The sequence below is a fragment of the Cupressus sempervirens genome, chromosome 7, assembly GCF_028749045.1.
Source record: "Cupressus sempervirens isolate cs-2001-9-10 chromosome 7, ASM2874904v1, whole genome shotgun sequence".
Lineage (NCBI taxonomy): Eukaryota > Viridiplantae > Streptophyta > Pinopsida > Cupressales > Cupressaceae > Cupressus > Cupressus sempervirens.
The window spans coordinates 58928131-58944416 of NC_143124.1; positions in this window are offsets into that span (position 1 = coordinate 58928131).

Genomic DNA, 16286 nt, shown 5'->3' on the forward strand with positions numbered 1-16286 from the left:
GTTGATTTCTACAATTCGAAGCTTATTCATGTATCCGACTGCAACATTCTTACCTCCTGAGTATCCACAACTGCTCAATGTCAATTCTCCTCGCAATTTGAAACTCCTTAGAACCAATCTTGTAAGATTAGTGAGTTTCGTAAGCAATTCAGATAAGAATGCTCCATCATATGGCGTTCTTAACGGCAGATTACCTACAATTACGAGGTCCTCCAACTTATTTAACATTCCCAATTCATTTAACATTCTCAATTCTTTTGGAAGATATAAGAACGGGGTTGCATTGAGTTGCAGCGCTTTCAACAGGGACGGGACCTGAAATTTACAATAAATTTGTGATGAACAGTTATTTTACACTGGCGAGAAATATTAAAATTAAGTAATAATCTAGAACGCGCTCTCCAATATGAGTATAAATAGATTTAATTATCGGTGAAGAAGAAGAAGAATATACCTGTATATCTTCATGCCACAATCTCCGAAAACATCCGCAGATTATTCTGGAAGGTACCACGCGTATACCTGCATGCCGAATGAGGTCAACCTTAATCCATAACAGTTCAAAAAATGGCTGCCGATGATCATCCGAATCTCCTATGAAGTATTTATTGTGACAACCGAAGGATGTGTCAAAAATTGAACAGAAACATCTAATTCTTTTGTTCTGCGTTTTGGTGAGGATGTCTTTCAGGGAATCAGTTTCCTACATATAAAGATCCAGATCAAATGTTGCTTCAGTTTGATATTGTTTTAAAAGAGAGAATAAGCTTAACAAAAGATTTAAAAAACCAAGATTAGGATAGATCTTATAATTTCAAATATGACGAGCTGGGGCAGAGACGAGTCAACCAGAGAATTAAGATCTCGTGGTCGCCATAGGCTAATTGGAGACGTATGATGATCCGCCATTTCTCTTCCTAAATCACGAAGGTGATTGTGCATTTTGAAAACCAGTTGATCATCGTACAATAATTCCTCTGAACGCTTCCATTCTGTTTCAATAAGACATTTATCTTTGAGAATTTGAACTGTGTGCTCCGCGTTCAATCCTGATCCCTTCCATATCCTGACGCCTATACTGTTGACTGTCCCAATAAAAAAACATGCGATGTCCATAAAAATCAGTTTTTGTTCTCTGTCTAGTCTGTCGAAGCTCAATTTAAGTCTCTCTTTTACGTCGAGATGCAGAGTGCTCCTAAATTTCTCCAATTCTGACTGCCAAAAAGCTATGTCTTCAACGCCATAAAGATTCCCAGCAGAGACCTGTATAGAGAGAGGTAATCCTCCACATAGGTCCACGAAGCTATTAACTAATGTTTCACACCGTTGGGGTGCTATTGGCACATCGAAGGCGTTCCAGCAAAAGAGCTATTTTTCGTGAGCCTCATCCATCTCTTTTAATCTGTAACAGTTACTAATACTAGCAGTTCCAAACACCCTTTCATCGCGCGTTGTGACAATGACAATACCATCTTTCCTTCTGACCAAGAGAGCATCCAGCTGCTTCGGATGATCAACATCATCGAGAACAATAAGGAAACTATTTCCAGCTCTTCCCATTCGATTCCTTAGATTAGGCGTTCCTTTGTCTACAATCTTTGTACACAGCCTCTGGACATCACTGGCAATTTCAAGGTCTACAAGTTAACTTCAATATAAATATGAAGAGGGTGAAGAGGTAAAAATGACAGTTGAGTTATAGCCAGTCGAAGCAAACAATCGAAATAAACAAAGAAATACCATGTGGAAAACAAATAGCCTACGTACTCATGAGATGTGTTGTGTCTGTGGCCTAAGATGAGTGACCAACACTTCAGTGCCTCTTTCCACTGGCGAATCCTCTCTTCACTGAATCTGCCGCTTTCTTCATGCTTTTTGAATGCGTTTGCATAAGCTGCCTTGTTAGGGTAGCGAAGTTCAAAAGGCTCCACATCACAAAATATAGGAATAGAACGAGCCTTGGTGTTTAACATGAGGACCAGCTCATCTAAACACCAGGAGGACTCCGCATATCGCGGCGAGAAGATGGCTATTTGAACTCGTGAAGATAATATGGCATTTTCTATCGTAGAGATAATTGGATCTCCGATTTCAAACTCTCGATCATCAAGAAATGCCCGACACTCCTTGTCCTTGAGAGATTTATGGAGTGCTGCAGCCACTGTTTCTTTCACGTTAGGGCCGCGGTGATTGATGAATGCTTCAAACAATTTTCTAGATGCAGGGAATGCTTTCCTTGCAAATTCACCAAAAGGACCACATCTCTTTTTTTCTTGGTGCGATGAGGAGGAAGACGCCATGAACTCAAGTGCCAAAGAAGATGAAGAGTAAAACTCAGAGTGCACAGACCTTCATTAAAGCATATCACATCTCGACAACACAAATTTAACTCGTATCACTCAACAAGAAAATCTATAGGACAATCATTTTTTACAACCTTTTTCTATAGAGCAATCATTAGTGGCAACTGCTACCCAGCCAGTTATGGCATGTGTGCAATGGCTACGCAGCCAGTTCGTTCGACATGGCTGGGTATGTCCATGACCATCAAATCGTTGCATTATGTCCCATTGCTCATTTTTATAAATGACCACTTCTAAAAACAATTTAAAATAATAAAAGATTTTAAATTTGAGGAGTTTATGAAAAAAAGATTACTCAAAACCAAGGTTTTATTTAAGTATATTATATAGTTTTGTTTTTTTGATGGAGGGTTTAGACCTACAAGCTACTACCATTTGAAGATTTAAGAATGCGGTATGTTGTCAAAATCACTTGGGCACAATCTCGACCTCATCCCTGGTGAGCTCTCTGTGAGTCGTTCAGCTTCACCATAGACCAAGGACCCATTAACATTATATGATTATTTATATATACATGTATACATATGTATATATATTCATATATGTATACATGTATATATATGTACATATACATATATACATGTATATGTATAAATGTATATGTACATATATACATGTATATATATGTTCATACATATGTATATATGTATATGTATATGTATATATGTATATATGTATATGTACATATATACATATGTATATGTATATGTACATATATATGTATATATGTATATATATACATATATGTATATATATAATTGTTCCAAAAAAAATCAACTAGTTTTTTGAAGTTTTGAATTTTTTGAATTTTTTAAATGTTTAAATTTTTAAAATAAGATAATGTTTAATATATGAGAATTGATAAATTCATTTTTCTATTCTATTATTTATTTATTATTGAAGAGAAGAAATTCTATTATTTATTTATTATTTATATGTACTACCAAAACGAATATAGTACAACAGGGATTGATTGAGTGATTTGATTTACATGACCCGCGGTGGAAGTCATTTTTGATAAATTACTTTGACTTAGAGACTAAAAAAATAAAATTATAAGTATAAATGTAATATTTTTATAAATAAATATATTTTAAAATTATACTAATATAAAAAATATATATTGTCAAATAATGTATGTAATATATATATATATATATATATATATATATATATATATATATATATAATTTGTACATTAGATTAGCATTTACTAAATTAATTGCTATATTTTAAAAAAAATTTCTAATATAATTTTAAATTAAATGGTAGAATACTATAATATAGTAAAATCTTAAATGAAAATTACCAATAAAAAACCATAAACGAAAATTTATTAGAATGTACACGATGTATATATGTGTATATATGTACATATATACATGTATATATATGTTCATATATATATGTATATATGTATATATATACATATATGTATATATATGTTCATATATATGTATATATTTATATATATACATATATGTATATATCTATATGTATATATATATATATGTATATATGTATATGTACATATATATGTATATATGTATATATATACATATATGTATATATATAATTGTTCCAAAAGAAATCAACTAGTTTTTTGAAGTTTTGAATTTGTTTAATTTTTTAAATGTTTAAATTTTTTAAATAAGATAATGTTTAATATTTGAGAATTGATAAATTCATTTTTCTATTGTATTATTTATTTATTATTGAAGAGAAGAAATTGTGTTATTTATTTATTATTTATATTTACTACCAAAATGAATATAGTACAACAAGGATTGATCGAGTGATTTGATTTACATGACCCGCGGTGGAAGTCGGTGTGATAATAATGAAAAATTCGATCGCGTGGGACCAGACTGGACGACATTTGTGGTGTAGTTCACGTGGGTCATAATTATGAACATGACATGATTGCACGTGAAGGAGGTCCTTTTTCAAGGTTCCTTGTCGTTTGTTATGATTCCATCTTGACATCTTCCAAATGACGGACCAGTGGGAGTAAACGTGGAAGCCAAACATGGAATCTGGTACGATACACCTGTATATTGCGTCACATCTCAATAAGTTGTGTCGTAAGTCTGAATTTTTATTATTAGTCCCTACCTTATTTATAAGGCAGGGTACTAATGTTTTCTTTTGCCCCCCTGCCATTTCATTTTAGACTTTAGGTACCAAAAGACTAAAGTCATAAATCCAAGTATTTTTTAATTCATTTTTCCTACACAAAATTTTTAATTGTGATTGGCTAGTTGCTAATTTCATGGGGAGAAAATAGATTTTTGGAGATTGGAAATAGGTAAAAAAAGGCTGCCAAAACATCAAATGCAATGCAGCGCTGGTACTCATTTAAATGCAATTAATATGTTGTCAGAATATTTATAAAATTTTCTACATACTTTTGCCACATGCCGTTTGGCTCACACTCAACCTTTCAACTATCTTGTCTGCTGACCAAAGCTTTGTTTATCTTTATTTATTTTTTTGTTGTCTTCACGTGTTACGTCGGCTTGGATTGGACAGGAATATACTTCTGAGTTGTGTTTTTTGTATCCTGCCTCTTCAAAATTGATGATGTTCATTGCATATGTAAAATCCAAAATAGTTTAAAAGAAGGCACTGCAAGCTATTTGTTGCGAATGCACCTGTTAGCTTATTTCCACTCTTTTAATGAACAACACTTACATAATGGTTTTTCTGCATTCATTGTAATAAAAATTAATAAAAGATGGACTTTCTGTAGTCATATTTTGCTTACCTTTACTGTTCTTTACCGACTGTAATAGGAAAGGAATACTCTCTATCTCAGGTTGGATTTGATGATTTCGATTTTTAAAATATATAAATAATTTTTTGAGTTAAACAATCTTTGTATTATTATTATTATTATTTCATATTATGCAGCTTTTCTAACTGTCAAGATACTCGGAGGTGAAGCTGCTGGGACTCAAACCCAGACCTGTGGGTATTAGAACACGATTTCCAAATTATTGACTTTTAATAGTTGGTGGCTTCAAAAGTGTTATATATTTTATTAGTTTTAAAACTAAATACCATTAAAACTAAACTGTTGAGAAACCCAGAATTATTAAAAAAAAAATTACATTCCATTATACATGTTTGGCCTCTACCTATTTCATTTTCAATGCCAATTAATTTGACAAATTCTAAATAATTTGATATAGCTAAACAAAAAATTATAATATTTTATTTATAAATTAGTGTATTGAGGTTTAATAAATATCAAATGTATCTGATAAATTAAGTGCATTTGATGTTTGTTTATTATTATTATTATTAGTTGTATATGACCTTGTTGTCTTATGCAAAGAGATTTGAATTATTATTTTCTTTTGAATACAATAAACAAAGTTGTGGAGGCTTCATACAACTAATAAAGTTTTAATTATATTAGTATTATTGAATTTGTTCACTGTAAGGACAATTGTGTACCTTTAGTTGGCTTTATTGTGGTCACCAAAAAATAAAATTATTATTAGAATTAACTTTGGGAAGGTTGCATCAAACCCGTCACTAATAACTACAACCCCCACTATAACTCCAAAAGGCAGGGACTCCTGCTCGCAAAGAGCTCTTGTTCTTTAAGGAACCATCAGAAGCCCAGCATGACATTTAGCGCGTCATTACAAATGCACGCTAGCTATCTATTAACTCGGCAACCTATTTATAAGCAGAACTATATATATATTAAAAATATATAATTATAAGTATAAAATAAAAATTACTTTGACTTAGAGATTAAAAAAATAAAATTATAAGTATAAATGTAATATTTTTTTAAATAAATATATTTTAAAATTATACTAATATAAAATATATATATTGTCAAATAATGTATATAATATATATATATATATATATATATATATATATATATATATATATATATATATATATATATATATTACATTAGATTAACATTTACTTAATTAATTGCTATAATTTTTTTAATTTTTTCTAATATAATTTTAAATTAAATGGTAGAATACTATAATATAGTAAAATCTTAAATGAAAATTACCAATAAAAAAACATAAACGAAAATTTATTATGATGTAAAAATACATTTTGAATGTTTAGTTTAAAAACAATTTGTATCTACGTTAGATGTGGATGTTACCGAGTATTAGATGAGAATATAAGTTCGTTTTTGTATATATTGATCAAACAATAAGATAAAGAAAATTATAAATAAAATATATCATTTTCAATATATTTAAATTTTTTAAATCATTTTATATCTAACTCAGTCTATTTGTTGATATAATCCTTATTATTCCTTAAGGATTGTGGGTTTAAGACATTACTTATATAATAATAACTAGAAGTAAAATTCTTACAAATGTTGTAGGTAAATATTTTATGATCTATCCATTTCTAATTGCAATGTAATATTTTAATTAATTATTAGTAACTTACAAATATTTAAAATAGGATAAATATTTAAAAAGATTAACATTTTAAATAAAATTTATATTGACAAAGTAATTTATGTTAAAAAAACATTTATAATGAAATACAATTACTTTAATGTTACAATTACATTGATGTTAATGTTATAATGAGATACAATTACTTTGTCAATATAAATTTTATTTAAAATGTTAATCGTTTTAAATATTTATCATGCCTGCACATTTCTGTCAGAGCGGGCCAGAACTCATCCGTCAGAGTACGGTTTCTGAACGGACGTAGGATGGTCATGTTAGAGGAAGCAAGAATGTAGACGGACGGAGATGGCGACAGAGGTAAACAACAGGGCATACCCAGCCAGTCGAAATAACTGGCTGGGTAGCCGTTGCCGCGGAATATTGCTGGTTCTCAAATTTTGTTTTATTCTCGATCGACTTCTAGAAGATTTATCCGATCTTATCATCTGAAATACATTTGTTGGTTTAGTTATTCTTGTTTTGTGCTAATAAATTTGTTGGTTTAGTTATTCTTGTTTAGATAAGTTTGAGGAACAACCAACACATTTATTAGCACATTTTATATTTGATTTTATAATATTTTTTCATTTGATTTTATAATTCTTTTATCAAAATTAATTTGTAGACTAATATATATCAAGAGAAATACATAAGTTGTTTTATTTATTCTAAAACATTTTCTTTCTTAGTTAAATACATTTTAATATTTAATAGATAAGGAAAAATATTCACTTTATAAAATAATATAATATAAAATAAATGATAAAATGCTACATGTTGCATTCTTTTGCCATTTAATTAAAAGCTCCACTGATGCATCCGTATACGAATCAAATCTGACAAGTATTTTGCACCAAAAAATGTATAACAGTTTCTCCCAGACGGGTATGGGGGCATGGGTGGCATGGGGATAGTTTAGGCGAGTTTGAGGAACAACCAACACATTTATTATGACAAGATTGTATACAAATATTAAACAAGATTTTATAAAAAATATTAAACAAGATAAATAGAATATTATGTTTAATTATTTTTTAAATAATTTTTTGTTATCTAAATTTTATGTAATTTTAAATTATTATTTATATAAAAATAAATTATAATCATATTATATTTTTAACCAAAAAAAATACAAAACAAAAAACATAATACAATATCAAAAAGTAATGATTAAAAAAAAATACATTTTAAAATCTTTTACTAACATGGCAATTTCAATTGTTATGAAATTTTAGAATATTTAAATTAATATGATAAGATAAAAGATAAGATAAATTAATAACAAAATTAATAATATTATTATAATATAGATGTACATTAAATTTTAACTATATACATTAAATAAATTATTTATATAGTTTATTTATATATTTCTTATTTATATTTAACTTTAATTTTTTATATGAACTAATTTCTCTACCAAAATTTAAATGTATTATTTTTTAAATGACAATTACAAAGTTAAGTACAAGAAATTCTTATGTTACTATTCCTTTATATAACATCATAATAATAATAAAGCTTTATAACATAATAATAAAGGGTAGTTAAATGCAAAATGAAATCTGACATACTCGAACACAGCATGAACGTGGCTGACATGCAGGCATGGTATTCCACAGTTGGATGGCATAGCATAGTACAAGGTAGGGGCATAGCCATGGGCATACATGACATACCCAGGCATGTTGATCCTCCAGCCTGGGTAGCTGTTGCTATCAATATCGACCTTATAGAAAATTGCACTACATGACGTAAATCATCGTCCTTACAGTAGCTTACGATGTCGTAGACCAAAATGGGACAACTTATGCCAAAGGGGAAAAAAAAATGATTATAAAGGAGGTTTTTTAATATTGAATACTTTTTTCTATATTTACCAGCTTGTTCACTGTGATGGTGGATTATTAATTATGATTGACAATGTAATAAAACCTGTTATTTTTCCCTCCACTCTCCTTGAATTGAAACACAAGGTTTGAACTCTTGAAAGCTTATAGGAAACGACAAGTAAGAATAGAACAATGGTGTCATCATACAATCCTATCGGACCTAGATTTTGACGATCACCCGCACTTTTTATTTTAAAAAATCTAGATTAATATAAATGTATAACAAACAAACAATATAGAAACAATACATTGGATTAGTAATATATGAAAAAATAGAAACATATACATTAATACTTATATTAAATGAGGATCACTAATAATAATAAATTATATTAAATTTCTAATTCATTCTAAACTATTTTAAAATTTAAAATTTAGAAATATTGATATATATGATTTTAAATATTTAAAGCGAAGCTTAACTTATTTATTATCATTCATCAAATTCCAAGCCTTCATTCTATCATTGCCATGTGTACAACTCTATTTCATTGTAGTTTCACGTGAGACTTAGTTGGGTTTTTATGTGAAAAAATGTTTCTTAAGTATTACGAGCTGTTAATTTTAGTTTATTTAATTAATTTATTTTTGATTTAATTGATAGTTTTAGATGGTTGAGGGCTTGTTTTAGTTTTTTTTCTTTGGTTCCTCACTTAATATAATAATTTTTTTTCTATTTTAGTATTTTATTTCAAGAAGTTTGCATTTTTCAATAAAATTCTTAGATTTATTTAAAGGCTATTCTAAAAGATTCGTTTAAAATAAACTCATTTAAGTCAAGGACAAAGTCTTAAAAAAATGATTAAAAAATCCATACTCAAGATAATATATCTAATTACATAAAATTATGTTGAAGACAATGAAAATTGAAAATAAAAATTCATACTCAAGATAATATATCTAATTACAGGAAAATTGCATTGAAGACAATGAAAATGAGTAAGGGTAAGGAGAAGGAAACACAAACACGTAAATCCAATATTTCTACATGGAAATATAATATCAATAAAAAGAAAGGTGAGAACCACACTCAAAATATAAATAACTAATTTTATATATTTTATACCAAACCAAGGAATGCACTACAGTTGAAAGAACTTGTCGGTTGAGACACCAATGTTAGGATTCTTGAAGCCCAAATGCAGGTTTGCACAAGTTGGCAAAAGAGATATTGTCTTCATGCTAACTCACTAATAAGATGACATAAAAAGATATGATATCTTCTTGTAAACAATTGTAACAAATTTTTCAAACACACGCACTCGCACCTTTGCACTTTCTCATTTACATCACATTGCCTTAACATTTGATTCAAAAATCTAAGTCAACTCATATCTCAACTCAACCATCTACACAATAATATATATCACCTAGCCATTTAAATTATCACCAGGCATACCATGGTAGTTATAACCGTATCTACACAACTAGTTAGACACCACAGATACTTACACTTCTTCTTCTTACATTTGCATAGACTCTAAAATTTAGTTTTTTAAATTATTTTTTAATGAGATTCTTATATTGAGAAGCATTCATTTCTCATATTCAAACAATATCTTTAGTTATTTTTTTGTTATTTAAAATGATACATGTTATACTTGTGTTTTGTTTGATCATTATGCATATTGTGAATGGATGTTTTATATTATGTTGCTAATTCAATTTTCAGTTTTATTGGAAAAGTTCATAATATTTCATTGAATGCTTTTGAAAGTAAACCAACTTTTCCTCCTATCTATATTTCTATTTAAGATAAAACATTATGACTCATGCCTATACATTTCCTATATTTTGACCTAATCATGAGTCTATTTTGATAGAAGAATAGATCATTAATACTTCAATTAATAATATCTCTTTTAGGTACAAAACATTGACTAATGACATTAACCCTTCTTCTAAAATGTACGTTGCCCCGTGAGGATAATTACCATTACAGAACCTTGCTTGCAATATCTGTGTGTGTGTGGATATTTTTCGAAAAATAGGATGACTTCATTAAATCTGGCATGTTATAAAGAACCAATTTCTCAAGGCTTGAACAATACTCTCCACTGATTATTACTTTAGATACCAAGCTTACATGGTCGATTTCTACACTTCGAAGCTTATTCATGTATCCGACTGCAACATTCTTACCTCCTGAGTATCCACAACTGCTCAATGTCAATTCTCCTCGCAATTTGAAACTCCTTAGAACCAATCTTGTAAGATTAGTGAGTTTCGTAAGCAATTCAGATAAGAATGCTCCATCATATGGCGTTCTTAACGGCAGATTACGTACAATTACGAGGTCCTCCAACTTATTTAACATTCCTAATTCATTTAACATTCTCAATTCTTTTGGAAGATATAAGAACGGGGTTGCATTGAGTTGCAGCGCTTTCAACAGGGACGGGACCTGAAATTTACAATAAATTTGTGATGAACAGTTATTTTACGCTGGTGAGAAATATTAAAATTAAGTAATAATCTAGAACGCGCTCTCCAATATGAATATAAATAAATTTAATTATCGGTGAAGAAGAAGAAGAATATACCTGTATATCTTCATGCCACAATCTCTGAAATCATCCGCAGATGATTCTGGAAGGTACCACGCGTATACCTGCATGCCGAACGAGGTCAACCTTAATCCATAACAGTTCAAAAAATGGCTGCCGATGATCATCCGAATCTCCTATGAAGTATTTAGTGCGGCAACCGAAGGATGTGTCAAAAATTGAACTGAAACATCTAATTCTTTTGTTCTGCGTTTTGGTGAGGATGTCTTTCAGGGAATCAGTTTCCTACATATAAAGATCCAGATCAAATGTTGCTTCAGTTTGATATTGTTTTAAAAGAGAGAATAAGCTTAACAAAAGATTTAAAAAACCAAGATTAGGATAGATCTTATAATTTCAAATATGACGAGCTGGGGCAGAGACGAGTCAACCAGAGAATTAAGATCTCGGGGTCGCCACAGGCGAATTGGAGACGTATGATGATCTGCCATTTCTCTTCCTAAATCTCGAAGGTGATTGTGCATTTTGAAAACTAGTAGATCATCGTACAATAATTCCTCTGAACGCTTCCATTCTGTTTCAATAAGACATTTATCTTTGAGAATTTGAACTGTGTGCTCCGTGTTCAATCCTGATCCCTTCCATATCCTGACGCCTATACTCTTGACTGTCCCAATAAAAAAACATGCGATGTCCATAAAAATCAGTTTTTGTTCTCTGTCTAGGTTGTCGAAGCTCAATTTAAGTCTCTCTTTTACGTTGAGATGCAGAGTGCTCCTAAATTTCTCCAATTTTGACTGCCAAAAAGCTATGTCTTCAACGCCATAAAGATTCCCAGCAGAGACCTGTATAGAGAGAGGTAATCCTCCACATAGGTCCACGAAGCTATTAACTAATGTTTCATACCGTTGGGGTGCTATTGGCACATCGAAGGCGTTCCAGCAAAAGAGCTATTTTCTGTGAGCCTCATCCATCTCTTTTAATCTGTAACAGTTAGTAATACTAGCAGTTCCTAACACCCTTTCGTCGCGCGTTGTGACAATGACAAGACCATCTTTCCTTCTGACCAAGAGAGCATCCAGCTTCTTCGAATGATCAACATCATCGAGAACAATAAGGAAACTATTTCTAGCTCTTCCCATTCGATTCCTCAGATTAGGCGTTCCTTCATCTACACTCCGAAATTTGCGATCCTTGCTAAAGAAGTCTTTGAGGAGCTGACTTTGCAAACATGGCAATTCACCTTTAGAAGATGCTTCCCTTACGTCAAACACAAAACTCGAGGCATCGTAATTGGATCTCTTACAGTTAAAGAATTCTTTGGCCAAGGTTGTTTTGCCGAAGGCCCCCATTGCAAAAATGCCAACGATATTCCCTTGGTCTCCAATCTGTCTTTCAAAATCCTGTACTAGTTGATCAAGCGCTACCGGATGTTTTGCAACTTCTAGACATCTTGTATTTTCAACCTCTTTCTGTACAGCCTCAACAATCTTTGTACACAGCCTCCGGACATCACTGGCAATTTCAAGGTCTACAAGTTAACTTCAATATAAATATGAAGAGGGTGAAGAGGTAAAAATGACAATTGAGTTATAGCCAGTCGAAGCAAACAATCGAAATAAACAAAGAAATACCATGTGGAAAACAAATAGCCTACGTACTCATGAGATGTGTTGTGTCTGTGGCCTAAGATGAGTGACCAACACTTCAGTGCCTCTTTCCACTGGCGAATCCTCTCTTCACTGAATCTGCCGCTTTCTTCATGCTTTTTGAATGCGTTTGCATAAGCTCCCTTGCTAGGGTAGCGATGTTCAAAAGGCTCCACATCACAAAATATAGGAATAAAACGAGCCTTGGTGTTTAACATGAGGACCAGCTCATCTAAACACTAGGAGGACTCCGCATATCACGGCGAGAAGATGGCTATTTGAACTCGTGAAGATAATATGGCATTTTCTATCGTGGAGATAATTGGATCTCCAATTTCAAACTCTCGATCATCAAGAAATGCCCGACACTCCTTGTCCTTGAGAGATTTATGGAGTGCTGCAGCCACTGTTTCTTTCACGTTAGTGTTGCGGCGATTGATGAATGCTTCAAACAATTTTCTAGATGCAGGGAATGCTTTCCTTTCAAATTCACCAAAAGGACCACATCTCTTTTTTTCTTGGTGCGATGAGGAGGAAGACGCCATGAACTCAAGCGCCAAAGAAGATGAAGAGTAAAACTCAGAGTGCACAGACCTTCATTAAAGCATATCACATCTCGACAACACAATTTTAACTCGTATCACTCAACAAGAAAATCTATAGGACAATCATTTTTTACAACCTTTGTCTATAGAGCAATCATTAGTGGCAACTGCTACCCAGCCAGTTATGGCATGTGTGCAATGGCTACGCAGCCAGTTCCTTCGACATGGCTGGGTATGCCCATGACCATACAAATCGTTGTATTATGTCCCATTGCTCATTTTTATAAATGACCACTTCTAAAAACAATTTAAAATAATAAAAGATTTTAAATTTGAGGAGTTTATGAAAAAAAGATTACTCAAAACCAAGGTTTTATTTAAGTATATTATATAGTTTTCTTTTCTTGATGGACGGTTTAGACCTACAAGCTACTACCATTTGAAGATTTAAGAATGCGGTATGCTGTCAAAATCACTTGGGCACAATCTCGACCTCATCCCTAGTTAGCTCTCTGTGAGTCGTTCAGCTTCACCATAGACCAAGGAACCATTAACATTATATGATTATTTATATATACATGTATATATATGTATATATATACATATATGTATACATGTATATATATGTACATATACATATATACATAAACATGTATATATGTACATATATACATGTATATGTATAAATGTATACATGTATATATATGTTCATATATATGTATATATGTATATATATACATATATGTATATATGTATATGTATATGTATATATGTATATATGTATATGTACATATATACATATGTATATGTATATGTACATATATATGTATATATGTATATATGTACATATATGTATATATATAATTGTTCCAAAAAAAATCAACTAGTTTTTTGAAGTTTTGAATTTGTTTAATTTTTTAAATGTTTAAATTTTTAAAATAAGATAATGTTTAATATATGAGAATTTATAAATTCATTTTGCTATTCTATTATTTATTTATTATTGAAGAGAAGAAATTCTATTATTTATTTATTATTTATATGTACTACCAAAACGAATATAGTACAACAGGGATTGATTGAGTGATTTGATTTACATGACCCACGGTGGAAGTCATTTTTGATAAATTACTTTGACTTAGAGATTAAAAAAATAAAATTATGAGTATAAATGTAATATTTTTATAAATAAATATATTTTAAAATTATACTAATATAAAATATATATATTGTCAAATAATGTATGTAATATATATATATATATATATAATTTGTACATTAGATTAGCATTTACTAAATTAATTGCTATATTTTTAAAAAAATTTCTAATATAATTTTAAATTAAATGGTAGAATACTATAATATAGTAAAATCTTAAATGAAAATTACCAATAAAATACCATAAACGAAAATTTATTAGAATGTACACGACATATATATGTGTATAAATGTACATATACATATATACATAAACATGTATATATGTACATATATACATGTATATGTATAAATGTATATGTACATATATACATGTATATATATGTTCATATACATGTATATATGTATATATATACATATATGTATATATATGTTCATATATATGTATATATTTATATATATACATATATGTATATATGTATATGTATATGTATATGTATATATGTATATATGTATATGTACATATATACATATGGATATGTATATGTAGATATATATGTATATATGTATATATATACATATATGTATATATATAATTGTTCCAAAAGAAATCAACTAGTTTTTTGAAGTTTTGAATTTGGTTTAATTTTTTAAATGTTAAAATTTATAAAATAAGATAATGTTTCATATTTGAGAATTGATAAATTCATTTTTCTATTCTATTATTTATTTATTATTGAAGAGAAGAAATTCTATTATTTATTTATTATTTATATGTACTACCAAAATGAATATAGTACAACAGGGATTGATCGAGTGATTTGATTTACATGACCCGAGGTGGAAGTTAGTGTGATAATAATGAAAAATTCGATCGTGTGGGACCAGACTGGACGGCATTTGTGGCGTAGTTCATGCGGGTCATAATTATGAACATGACATGACTGCACGTGAAGGAGATCCTTTTTCAAGGTACCTTGTCGTTTGTTATGATTCCATCTTGACATCTTCCAAATGACGGACCAGCGGGAGTAAACGTGGAAGCCAAACATGGAATCTGGTACGATACAGCTGTATATTGCGTCACATCTCAATAAGTTGTGTCGTAAGTCTGAATTTTTATTATTAGTCCCTGCCTTATTTATAAGGCAGGGTACTAATGTTTTCTTTTGCCCCCCTGCCATTTCATTTTAGACTTTAGGTACCAAAAGACTAAAGTCATAAATCCAAGTATTTTTTAATTCATTTTTCCTACACAAAATTTTTAATTGTGATTGGCTAGTTGCTAATTTCCTGGGGAGAAAATAGATTTTTGGAGATTGGAAATAGGTAAAAAAAGGCTGCCAAAACATTAAATGCAATGCAGCGCTGGTACTCATATAAATGCAATTAATATGTTGTCAGAATATTTATAAAATTTTCTACATACTTTTGCCACATGTGGTTTGGCTCACACTCAACCTTTCAACTATCTTGTCTGCTGACCAAAGCTTTGTTTATCTTTATTTATTTTTTTGTTGTCTTCACGTGTTACGTCAGCTTGGATTGGACGGGAATATACTTCTGAGTTGTGTTTTTTGTATCCTGCCTCTTCAAAATTGATGATGTTCATTGCATATGTAAAATGCAAAATAGTTTAAAAGAAGGCACTGCAAGCTGTTTGTAGCGAATGCACCTGTTAGCTCATTTCAACTCTTTTAATGAACAACACT